The sequence below is a fragment of the Phyllostomus discolor genome, chromosome 1 (genome assembly GCF_004126475.2).
Source record: "Phyllostomus discolor isolate MPI-MPIP mPhyDis1 chromosome 1, mPhyDis1.pri.v3, whole genome shotgun sequence".
Taxonomy (NCBI): domain Eukaryota; kingdom Metazoa; phylum Chordata; class Mammalia; order Chiroptera; family Phyllostomidae; genus Phyllostomus; species Phyllostomus discolor.
In genome coordinates this window covers 30,306,892-30,320,640 of record NC_040903.2, presented here as the reverse complement: position 1 = coordinate 30,320,640, position 13,749 = coordinate 30,306,892, and positions in this window count along the sequence as shown.

Sequence of the window (13,749 nt, the reverse complement as noted above, 5' to 3'; positions counted from 1 at the left end):
AAAAAATTAGAAGACATACTGGGTGAGCTTTATGATAAAGCAAACTCTGCTGTGTTCTTTGCTTTTTGACTAGATTGTAAGATTCCAGAATTCGATTTTATCATATTTTTAATATTTACTGAGCCAAGCCTAACACATAGCAAGTGGTAGCTATTGATGAGTGTATTTTCTGTTGCCCACATATTTCTCAGAATGAAGTTAATGAATTGGATTTCTATTGCTGAAAGGGCATGGTGCTTTTTCTGTGGAAACAAATAAGATTCCAAACATTTTTCTGTGCTGGCATTTAGAAGTATTGAATCTATTAGTAATTGGGCAATGCGACTATCAAATAATTCAAACATTTATTAATAGGATCCAAACTAGAAGTTGAGTCACATCTGATAGAGGCTACTGGATTTATCAGCCAGTTCAGACCCTTGGTAAATTAATCTGGAACTGTGAAATCACCAGAAATCAATCTACCTGGATTAAATTAAATCAACTAACTTCATAATACTCCACTGAACTTAAGATCTAATGAAATGTCACCATAAGAAATGTCTACTTGTTAGACCTAACTTTGAAAAATTAATTATACAGGACTTATTTAGGGTACTCATTAATTCATATAAATGAATCCCGTGTAATAAATACCTTGATTTCAGTGTCAAGAAAAGTATGTCTCATCAGATGAACTCTTGAACTTCCTGATCATAATTATTAGTCAGGATATTTTCATTCATGTTCCCTGAGGATAGAGATTATATCGTATTCTTAGCATTCAACACATATTGATTGCTTAAAATGGAATGTCGTAGAAACCAAGGAAGAGAATGTTTCAAGAAGGAAGTAATGGTCAATCATATCAAATGTTGATAAGGTCTGAGAACTACCCATTAAATATAGCAATAAGGTTATGTGTAACTTTGGCAAAAGTACTTTCATTAAAATCTAGATTACAATAGGATAAGAACAGAATGGGAATATTGTGGTGAAAAGTATAGACTACTCTGTGCAAAAGCTTAGCTGTTTGGTGAAAGACATACCATGCAGGCTGAGAGGAAAATAAGGAGCGGATGAAGACTAATTTTGTATTTGCTTTTTGTTTCCTAGAATCTTGACAGTAATTGTCAAAGGGGGAGAACCAGTAAAGAGAAGAGTTGAAAATAAGGGAATGAGAAGGGATAATCAAGAGCATAAGGGACACTTCCCAGCTGCTGTTCCAGGAATGTGCCACAAGCCATTGACCCACTCCCTCTTTGGGATAAGCTGTGGGCAGAGCCCCCAAGCCAGTTCCCTACAGTTGGGAGCAACCTTCTTTGATGTCCTGAGGGAAGCTAGTAGGGAATAAAGCCCAATAGCATGGCCTTGTATTCCACAGGTGTTGTGAACCATTCATCTCTTCTCTACATTTAAATGAGAAAGTTCAGCCCAAGGGCGTGTTACTGCCTATTGTGGGCAAGGAGCCCTTGTGGTTGCCAGAAATATTTATGTTCTGGATGCCCAGGGAGCATGGAAGCCATGCCAGGGTGCAGCTGGTAGGGTGGAGATACAAGGAGACAGGACAGAGGCTCCTATCACGTGCAACTCCAGGGAGCAGCCTGAGATTTGCTAGTCAAATCTCAGTCTTCATGTTAATTGGGCATGTCTGGCCTTTTGTACTTAATATGTCCTTTTTAAGGTGTTCAGGCCACCTGTACCTCTGAACTTATGCTTGGATATATTTTCCTGGGGCATGTTTTGTACTTGGTTTTTCTTTTACATCAGAAGAAATGAAAAGAAGCATGAATAAAATTAGGGCTCATGTTTCTGTATTAATATGAACCTAAGAAAAAAGAGTCAATCAATATCTCTGAGATCCTAAATTGTATAAAACTATAAGAAAGCACCTAGCACAGGCTTCAGCACTAAGTTTACATGCAATTGGTGTAAACTTCTTTTCAAAAACGTTCATGTTTTTTAAAAAATTTTTCTTAAAGATCTGAAGGACTAGACAGGAATTTGGGGAGATAAGCATACAGGTAGTGTAGCCTAGATTGTAAATTCCTGATTAACAACCACAAATAGTTGTCTGGCTTTCTCATTAAAATTTAAAACAAGACGCTGATTTTTCAGAGCAATATAGGGCTTCCGATGATGAAATAGTCTGGTATTAATGGTGGTTGAACCAAGTACATTAGTTCTTTGTTCTCAATCTCAGCTCGGTCTCCAGTAGTCTGCCTATCGTGTTCAAACATGAATCTGTCTACTTTGTTGTAACTATGCAGAGTCAACCCTTTGGTTGGTTAGAGAAGGAGAATTTTTTCCACATCTTGGTGACTCTCTTGTGCTGAGGATCTTTCCACTACAATGAATATTTGAAAATGGGCTTTCTGAATAGCCACCCCTGCTTTTTTTGTTCTCGTATGACAGTTTCACTTGCAGGCAGAATGCAGGGGGTGGGAGTGTCTTCCATTGGAGGTGACCCTTGCTGCAGTGCTCCTCATGCTGTCAATCAACCAGAGGGCCATCTGTCCCACTTTAGATTTCAGGAGCCATCTTGCACATCTGCTGTGCCTTTTCTAACATCACTTATAGAACCCACTAAAAGCTGTTAGATGAATTAGGGGAACCAGAGTGCAGCTGCACGTAGCTGATTTTGAATTTTTGCAGCTGGGTGCTACACATCACCCTCAGTTTTGAAATTATTTTCTTGAGGAGATTAGAATCACAAAGTGAATCATTCACTTTATAACAACTCCTAAGAGACTGAGCCTTAAAAGTCTGTTCTCTGAAAATTTAAAAAACATATATATTAACCACTGACACCAAGTGTTTAAAATTCAAGCCAAGAAATAGTCATTAATAACACCTAACATTTGTTGTGCACGTAGGGAGAGTCAAGCACCGTTCTAAACATTTTGGTACAATATTGTATGAAAACCTCCCTATAGGTAGTGGGCACTATTACTATCCTCACCTTTATGAGGGATTTGAGATACAGAGAGGCTGAGTAACTTATTCCGGGTCACATAAGTAATAGTGAGTCAGGATTTGAATCTAGCCCATGATCTAAACCAGTGCCTCTCAAACTTGAAAGTGCTTATGAATCAACTGGGGATTTGTTTAAATACACGTTCTAATGAATGGGTCTGAGGTGAGGACTGAGATGCTGCATATGTAACAAACTCCCAGGTGAAGCCAATGCTGCTGGTTTTAGGGTCACCTTTGAATGACACGGGTTCACCACCCTGCTTCTCAACTTGGGTATGTGTTAGAACCACCTGGACAGATTCTTTAAAATAATGAGGCCTAGGTTCCATCTCAAATTAGTTCCAGCAGAATCTTTGCATGTGGGGTCTGGGCAGGGAAGAAACTGAGGGTGGGGATGGAGCATTAAAAGTGACTAAAGTTATTGTAAAGTATATGATTGTCTAACCACTGTGCTGTACATCTGAAGTTAATACAAAATATTTCATGTAAACTGTACTTGAAAAAGAATTTTAAAAAGAAAATAAAAGAAGTGACTAAAGTTCATTTTAAAAGGGAAGGAGCCCTGGCTGGTGTGGCTCAGTGGATTGAGCACTGGCCTGTGAACCAAAGGGTGGCCGATTCGATTCCCTGTCAGGTCACGTGCCTAGGTTGTGGGCCAGGACCCTGGTAGGGGTGCAAGAGGCTACCACACATTGATGTTTCTCTCCCTCTCTTTCTCCCTCTCTTTCCTTCCCTCTAAAAACAAATAAATAAACATTTTTCAAAATAAAAGGTAAGGAGACAGCTGTGTTGATAGTAGGCCATCAACCGCAGAATATGGTTAGTCTAATTCTCTATGTGTGTCGCTGATCTAATTTTTTTAAAGTCATAACTTGAAATGATTTTTAAACATACTCTGTAAATCTAAATTTAAAACTTCAGTTTTTCTGAGTAGAGAGAAGATAAAGAAAGAAAATTGTAAAGGTGATTTAGGAAAAGGATGAAAACCAACAAAATATAAAGTCCATTTTCAAGGTTGACAAAGAAAATGTTCTAATGAAAGCAATAAAAATTTGTTACTTTCTTTTAAATGTCTTCCCAAGTTTAAATGACAAGTGCTATAAGGCAGACATGAAACTGTAAATGAATAAAATGTGAGTAGTTCTAATTTTAGAAGACAGGGATATTGTCTTTTGTGGAGATCATTAATTTATAAAAACAGCATGACCACATAATAAAAAAATAAAATTGCTTCCCCCTTAAAATTAAATATATAATTTTTCCCTAGATACCTTCAAACTAAACATATATAGATTTCTAGACAAATTTGGAGACAAGTGACAAGAGAGACTTCTGATAAATCCTATATGATACACCTTCAAGTCCATCTGAAATCAGTAACAGTATTAGCCATATGAGGATTAAAATAGTTAATATCTGTATAATCCCTGTATTAGTTATCCACTGCTGTGTAACAAAATTACCCTCAAATTTAGCAGCTTTAAGCAATATACACATACTGTCTCATATGTGTATATTGCTCATAGTCTCATAGTCTTTGTGGGTCAGGAATTAGGGAATGGCTTAGCTGTGTGATTCTGGCCCAGGGTCTCTTATAAGTCTCTGGCTAAGATGGAGGCTGGATTTACAATAATCTGAAGGCTTCACTTGGGGCTGGAGGCTCAATTTCCAACACAGCTTACTCACATGGTTGCTGACAAGGGCCTTAGTTCCTCTCTATAGACGATTGGCTCCTGCAGAACAAATTTTCCAAGAAAGAAAGAACAGGCCTTTTATGACCTAGTATAAGAGGCCACCATTATCACTTCCCCCAAATTTGCTTGTTAGGGGCAAGTCACTGTGTTTATCTGAGCCCACACTCAAGTGGAGGAGAAATTAAGCTCCATCTGTTGAAGGGAGGAGTTTCAAAGGCTTTGTGGACATATTTTTAATCCACCACAGATTCTGTCATGGAGAACTGCAGCTTGATGTCAGGGTTGTCTGTCAAGTGGATGATTATATATTTCCCTGAAGAAGTCACCTACCTTCTGTAACCCAGTGTTTCACTTCCCCTTTATTTCCCAAACCTCTTTTACCCCTCCTTTTCCTCTGAACCTCTTTTCCAAAGGTCACTAAGGATCTATTAAGTCTCTAATTAAATTGTATACCTTTCACATCTTATTTGTATATCTCTGCAGCATTTCATGCTGTCAGTCACTTCCTAAATGAAATTATCTTTCTTTCAGCTTCTGATACGATACTGTTACCCAGTTTTCTGTTGTATTATATTCAAATAGGGTTTTCTGGTCCTGGTCACACAGCCCAGCTTTCTCATTTTTTGCCAGCCTTTTACACATGAAGTAATGATCTTATTGTTGTTCTTATTTTCATTTTACTGACATTTTGGAGTACAAAGTCATCTGGGAAAGATGAGGATGGTGTATTAGTTTCAAAGGATTCTGTAACCAAGTACCAGAAACTGGTTGACCTGAAACTGGGAGTTTATCACCTCACAGTTCCAGAGACTAGAAGTCTGAAATCAAGGTGTCAGCAGGGTCCTGCTCTTTCTGATGGCTCTAGAAAAAAATTCCTTTTTGCTTCTTGAAGCTTCTGGTGTTTGCCGACAATCCTTCATGTTCCTTGGCTTGTGCACACATCACTCTGGTCACACGTTCGTCTTCTCCCTGTGTCTCCGCATGGTCTCCGCATGTGTGTCTGTCTCTGTCCAAATTTTCCCTTTATATAAAGATAACAGTCATACTGGGTTAGAGTTCACCCTAATCACCTCATTTTACCTTATCACTGTAAAGACCCTATTTACAAATAAGGTCATATTCTAGGATACTAGGAATTAGGACTTCCACATATTTTGTGTACACACAAATCAACTCATAATGTATGGTGTATTTATTTCTGTGTGAAGCACTCATCGCCAGTTAGTGAGAAGCCTATGATATATTAGGGAATAAATATGAAATCCATTGGGTACCAAAGTAGATACTTGAAATTTTTAAAAATCAGAAAACATAAGTATAAAATGTGTTAGTTCCAACTATTTGATAAAAATAGCTTAGTCAATAGATTAGTTCAACAAATTATGATGCTATTGTCAAGTTAAAAACTAACCTATCACACATGGTGAGACTGATGTATATCAACCACAGCAAGCATTTATTGTTGCACTTGCCCTTTCTTCCTTCTTTTAATAGTAGTGCCTGATTTTCCTTTGTGAAACCAAGTATTGCTCACTTTCCGTTAATGTGGTGTGGTTGGAACTGATTACACCCCTCTTTTCTAGCTCTGAGCCCCCGACATAAGCTGGGCTGATGCTTGTCCTCGCTGGAATGTTGGCTGACAGTATCGGGAAAGAGGTGCGCTCCTTCCATGGGTGTTGCTAAGATGCTGGTGCCTGCCTGGGAAGGAAGCTACTGCAGAGGAAGGCAGAGACCAGAGTGGGGGTAGGGAGAGAAAGAGAGAGTTTTTTGATGCTATCTTTAGAGCACTTGTATCCAGCTGCACATGAGGTACAGAACTATCTCTGGACTCTGCGGTTGAAAGAGCAAAAAAGAAACCCTTTTTAATCTGGTTGGATTTGAACTGGTATCTAATTCTTGCCCCAGAAAGAGTCTTGACTGACACATGGACCGACATGGAAAGATGTCCAGGAAATCCTGTAAAGATGGGGGAAAAAAAAAGAAACAAGATGCAAAACATATAGGACGATTCTAGGTTTTTTTGTAAAAAAGTAAAAATTAAAATAAAAATAAGAAAAACTATCCTGGAAGAATATATATGAAACTATTAGGAGTGCCTAACTAACCGAGAGAGGGAGAGAATGAGGCAGAGGGGATTTTTAATTTCTATATATTTCCTGATTTTAAAAAATGTGGATATTGAGCATGTGTATAATTATTACTAGAAAAAGTGAGTATGATAGTGAAAAATTGGTAATGACATAACTACTATCCCACAGTAAAGGGTGATTAATTAAACCATGACTCATCCAAAAAACAATTACTAAAAATCATGCTTTTGATGCAATGCTATAATAACACAGTAAAATGGTCACTGCTTTATGGTGAGTGAAAAAGTCATGCAAGTGGCACACACAGTAGGATCGTAGTATTGCAGGTGACATAATGGAGTGCTTCCCAGTAGGACTTCAGCATCAGGCAGCCAAATAACTTACAGGACTTTCAGCGAGTTAATCTCTCTGAACTGATTTTTCGTCTGTGAAAGGTAGAATATGTTCAAAGTACCTACCTCACGAGGTTGTTGTGAAGAGTAAATTATTCGTGTAAAGTATCTGGAATGTAAAACACACCTTAAAGGTTATGCATGGGCATTAAGAAAGATAAAAATATAGCAAAAAATTTAATAGTTGTTTTTTGGAGTGGTGAGCTTACTGATAAATGTTTCTTCTATATAGTACTTGTATTGACAAACTTGCAGAGAGTTTTTATGAGTTTATTGGAGTCAAACTGATGACAATTGCAAGGAAGCAAAATCCCAATGGACTGAGAAAATGCGCTGGAGAATGGCAGTTCTGCAGCGTGTTAAAGGAGGGTTACATGAAATCTGTTGGTGGCTGATGAAGGGGACAGGAGAAAGCAATGTGGGGGAAATCCCTGTGATTGGATAAAAAGTAAACTGGAGAGACCTAGGCTTCTCTTACATTGGTGGATACAGATAGTTAATCATTAACATTACAGCACACAGAGATAGTATTCGGGGGGAACACGATAACAGTGAAGGGTTCTTTGGTCTTGTGCTCTGTGAGGTGGTTGTGCCCTGAGGGGTCTAGAAGAGGAGATTGCTCTGACATTTCAAAGATGTTATTTTAGGTGCAAAAACACAATAGGCAGACTCAGTTAAGGTAAAGGTTGACCTTTGTCAAGGCAGCTGCAAGCCTAGGACAAGATGACTCACCATGACTCTCTTTTAAGTAGCAATATTTATGTTCAGACCATCCTATGTGGTTTCTTTCTGTCTCTGAGTTTCTAAGGCCCACCATGCAGGCCTCCCCTGAGCTTGTCCGGTTTAGCATGTGGCCCCTTTTTGTTCCATAGTATTTGTCTTGCTGAAATGGTGGACCACTGGGGATGTGGCAAGACCATAACCTTGGTTGCAAGTCAAGGTCAAATTTTTCTCAAAAGAGAAAGGCAGATAAACGGGAGGCAGGTCGGTCTCATGGGCCTTCATTAAAAACAACAACAACAACAACAACAACAAACCCATTCTGGATCATTTCTAACCTGCAAACTATCACAACCCAAGTTTTGCTGTCTGCCTCACTTTTCTGCATTTTGCATCTAGTATAATATTTACTTATAGTTCGAGGGCACAACCATACATCTCTTCAGTTCTCACAATTGGACTGTGAGATTGGTCACCATTTACTGGTATTGTTGTTGCTGTTGTTGATATTTTAATGGGATCCATTTACTTCCTGTTGGAAGCACTAAGGTGCCATTCATTATTAATTTGATTCCTGCTAGTTGTGCAGTTGGGAACTGTAACTTTAAGGTTGAGCTTGGGCCAAGACTATAAGGACACAATGGTGTAAATTACAATTACCATCAAAAAATTTCCAGAGGCAAGGAGGACAGCAAGAGTTACATAAGTAAATGTTCTGTGCCTCAGTGGCTGTTCTGGAGGGTGTATTTATTCATTTATTTACTTATTGCCACTTCTGCTTCCATCTGAATTAATATAGTTAGTAGTCCTTGTTGGGTCAGGAGATAATTATGTTCTCATAATTGAGTTTTTGCATTATTCATACATAAAATTTCTTTCTCAAGATTCCTTACCACAAACCTTCTACGACTTCCTTTGCCTTTTGTAGTTTGCCTTTTTTACTTGTGGGGAAAGGGGAAATCCCAAGAAAGTTCCCAGTCAAAGAGAACATTTGAAGGAAGTAATAATAATGTCTTGTATTTGTGAAACACTTTTTACTTTTTCAAAGCATGTTTGTAATTGCTATTGAATTGTCAGAAAAAATTGTAGATATTTCCACTTTACAAACAAGAATCTGATGCTCAAAGAGATTAAATGATAAAAATAACAGAACTTGCAAATCACAAAGCTTGGACTTGAATGCAGGTCTTCTAGGTTTAAAAAAAAAGATGAAAAAGAAAAAAGAACATACCATTTGTGTATTTCACAAACTGAAAAACCTTTTCCTAGAAGTTGCCCATGATAATATTATTAGATTTTTTTTCCTGTGACTCATTATGAAAAATCTTTCACTCCTTAAGGAAATTCCACAACATTATTTTCATCTTTCAAGAGTATTTTGTTTTGCTGTTGTTTGAAAAATTTTCGGTATGAATGATTACTTGTCTGGTTCTTACAAAAATAATTGGATTCCAGGAGAAATTTGAATAAGGCAAATTGCACTAGAGATTTTTAGTGTGTATGTATTTGTGTTGAGGTTGGGAAAAGATAGAGATAAAATGGAGAACTCTTATTGACAAAAAGTAAATAAAATGTTTACAATCTAGACATTATTAATGAGCATAAAAAAGTTAAGCTAGAAGGTAACCAGTCCACACAGAGAGGAAAATAACATGTGGTTTGTAAAAATAGGTAGGAACCTTAAATAAATCTGGGCAGGAATAGTGTTTGTCATAAAGGCAGGGCAAGAAGTCTGTCACCGACACAAAGGCCATTAAAGGGAATTTTAGGAAGGGAGTGACATTGTCTGAATGGCAACAGAGGAAGTTGATTTTGGCAGCAGCTTTGGGAAAAGGCTTGAGGAAAAAAGTCTGCAGAAGATTCTCGAGGAGAGTAATGACTACAATATACATAGGTGGAGTCATAAAAATGGAAAAGTTTGAGCATACAAGGCTCATCTGTTTTAAACTTTTAAGGAAGCTTTCTAATTTAAGTCCCTTTAATCAAATCAGTTTTCATCAGTCTCACCACTATACTTTCACAAAAAGTTTTATAAGTTTATTTGAGGCAAACTAATAACATATTCTCTAGTGCTCTTCACCACTATACTTTGAATTTCGCTTTCATTAAGACCTACGCCAAATCATAACAACAACAACAACAGTGTATTTTAAAATTGTCTGCTTTGACCACCTGCATTAACCTCAGGCTGTGCCCCAACAAGACTGGGGCATGTCAAATCAGTTGTCAAGCCCAACCATCTGGGCATTCCAAACTCTAGTAGTAAGCATTAACACCTTGGACTTGAAACTTTAAAACAAAACATGCCTTGTCTCTAACATCATTCTGCGTCATGAATTTATGTTGAACTGTTGGGGTAGGAGTCAAAGGCTATTACTCAGGCTCTTTTGTTAGCTTTTAGCTTATTAGGATGTGAGTTTCAATTCTTTCAACTGTAGTTCCCCTACCATACCCAGACTAGTTTATTGTTGGGTAAGCACCTAGGAGCCTGTAAGTTCTCTTGTTTTTTGTTTTGTTTTGTTTTACTTCTTCATTTTCAAAACTCTTGTTAATTTACCACTGAGTTGCCTTGTATTTTATCCAGACTAATGGTGAATATTAGTAAGTGTTTTAAGTACACTGGGAATTAAAATCACAACTGTTAAAAAGAAAATAATATATTTTAAAGATTTATTACTTTCATATATGGTATTTTTCATTATGGAATTTAAGGTGTTTAATGAACATTAATTATGACACTTTTTCTTAGTGACTTTATTTAAGTCCTTTAGGACACAGCCATTATATCACATCAGTTTTCATTGGTATAATCTTGGAAAGGCTGATGCCATTCCTAGATGGATGCTATGGATGCTCTTTTTTTTATCCTCACCTGAGGATATGCCCATTGATTTCAGAGAGAGGAGAAGGTAGGGAGGGAGGGAGAGAGAGACAGAAACAACCCACAATCTAGGCACATGCACTCACCGGAATCAAACCCACAACCTTTCAGTTTAGGGGACCTGTGACCTTTTGGGACAAAGCTTCAACCAACAGACCCAAATGGGTGTTTTTTCATCACAATACCGAAGGGTCCACAGGATACGCAGGGCACAGCAGAACATGTAAGCTGCTGACTGATGTGCCTGGGAGCCATAGCACATGCCTTGGGACACTGAACAAAGGAATTTTCCAAAGGAATGTGTGCTTGATGGCTTAATGGAATGTTCTGTAGAAAGGCTTAGAGGATTTCAGCAAGGGCACAAGAACCTGTTTGGCCTTGGTAAAATCAGCCCTCTCCCTTCTGTCACACCACCTTCAGCAGGATTAAAGGGAGGCCACACAGTTGACAAGGTTGTCACTTCTCAATGATATGATACCACCCGTCTCTCTCCCACAGAGTGGCAAGAAGTCAGGCACAAAGCAGAGGCTGCAATGAAGACACCCCTTTCTCTTGAGTGACCATCAGAATTCATCTCATTATGCCAAATACCTTATATATTTCAGCAGCACGAATAGTGGTCCAAGCCATTGGGTCATTGATTTTCATTCATAGAGGTTAATACACTTGAATCAGTTTTCCCCTCTTCCCTAGCCAGGCAAACCCTTCCACTGTGTGCTTTGGAGTGTTTGGTTCCTCCTTCTTTACCTGAAGCTTGGCTAGTCTTTGACGATGTGACACCCTTCTCAGCTTCCCAAGTGATGGCTGTGTTCTCTCCTACACCCCATTAGCAGAGGACCTAGAGGTGATATCCCTGATTCTTGTTGCTACTTTTAGATATTTTTTATTGGTTTTCCTCTCTAAACAACAACAACAACAACAACCTATTCAGCTTCTTTGAAGTGCATGTTATCAGACCACTAACCCTCTCTATTGAGTCATCTACCAGCCTCTTGGTTCTTTACTCAATGAAGACTTTAGATTCCAGCCTTCTTTCTCTCTACCACTACTTCATATCACTGTTTGGTGACTTCAGCATCCACAAAAATTATTAGTGTAAACACCTTCTTCTCTGAGTTTTTTTTTAATATTCTTACTTCTAATATTATTTTCCTCTACTACATTTCAGCAAAACACTGTCATGGTCATATGCCTTAGAGAACTTCCTACCACATCACTATATCACCTTCGAAAATCTTGATTTTCAGCCCCGGCTGGGGTGGCTCAGTGGATTGAACACTGGCCTTTAAACCAAAAGGTCACAAGTTGGAGTCCTAGTCAAGGCATGTTCCTGGGCGGCAGGCCAGGTTCCCCACCTGGGGCTGTGTGAGAGGCAACCAAGCGATGTAATCTGTTGCACATTGATGCATCTCTCCCTCTCTTTCTCCCTCCTTTCCCCTCTCTCAGAGTAAATACATAAAATCTTTTTTAACAAATCCTGATTTCCAGTATTCCATGTTCTTCTGACTTGTCATCTCTTATCTTTCTAACTCTACCTTCACCACCACTCCCACTCAATCCCTCTGGAACAACCAACCTAGTGGCCTTCCATTTCTTCACTGTCCCTTTTCTACCTATGATACCATCTTCTCCTTATGTGGCTTACTGTAATCAACACTCCATTGCCCACACTTACAGCTGCCTCGCCCCTCTCACTTTCCATCTTACTGGAAAAACTCAACCCTGTCTTAAACATAAATCTCTGTGTACTTCATGTCAGCCCTGAACTGTTGAACATGGCTGGAGAACAATATGCAATCATGTAGAGTGGTCTTCTTTCAAAACTTTAAACCATGGACTTCAAGTCAGCTTATCCTGCTGACAGTCTTGCGACATTTTCCTGGTCTTCCCCACTCTCCTAGATAATTCTTTCACAGCTTCTCCTTTATCTTCGAACCTCAGATATCCCCACCTCACTTCTCCTTTTTAGATAATGACCACTCCTGTGAGAAAATAGAAGTATTTGGGAGAAAACCACTTCATTATTTCTTCACCTGATCAGTCAGCCTGCCATCATCAGTACCTATGTACATGTCCTTCCCTTCCATCCTCTGTGTAACCATCGGTGCACCCACCTGTGCTTCAGATCCTGCCCTTTTGGCCCCTCGGTGACTTCAGTCCAGCAATATACCCTCTTCCCCTACATGGACAATTTTTCCCTGTTGTCTTGATCATTCCCATCAGACATAAGCAGGATACACATTCTCTCTAGCATCCTTGTCCCCCTCAAGTAATGTCACATTTTCCTATTTCTTTTTATTGCATTCTTCCATTAAGAATTGTCTGTTATTACTGTCTCCACTTTGTCACTTCCTTTTCAATTTAACTCACTCCACTTCTGTCCTTTGCACTGACTGCTCCTCCAGGACTTTACCCTTTCTGATGACGTCTTTGTATTCTCTCACAAATATGCTCCTCTTGCTTAAGCTACTTAGGGCTGGTTTATTTCACCTGCAGTGAAAACACTCTGACCCATTCACGATTACATGGTGTTTTTAGGAAGTCAGTAAGTTAGCACACGTAGAATAACAGCATCCAAGCCACTGGCATTGGCAAAATGACTCCTTCGATCAACACGTTCTCTCTTCACAGAGCTTGGAAGAAGGCTGCCACAATTTTCTGTGGCCCTCCTATTTCTTTGCCTGCGTGGCTGACCACCTCTGTTCTGATGGGCTTTTATCTCATTACATATGTCACATTTTATCCTTTTCAGACAAGTCTTGTAGAGTTCAGAGCCATTCTCCTCACGGTGACTTTGGCCATCTCCTCTCTAAAGCATTACATATTGGTTTTACAATGAACTCTGAGGTGACCTTTAGACCACTCTGATTTCCAGATTCCCTGAGACACTTGAATACAGTCTCTGAACACTGACAACAGCTTATGTCCCGTTTGGCTTGTCTGATTGTGGGTATTGACTAGGCTGACAGGTCTTAATGACTCTGTTGTCTGTCTTATTCTCACCCTCTTCGATTCAT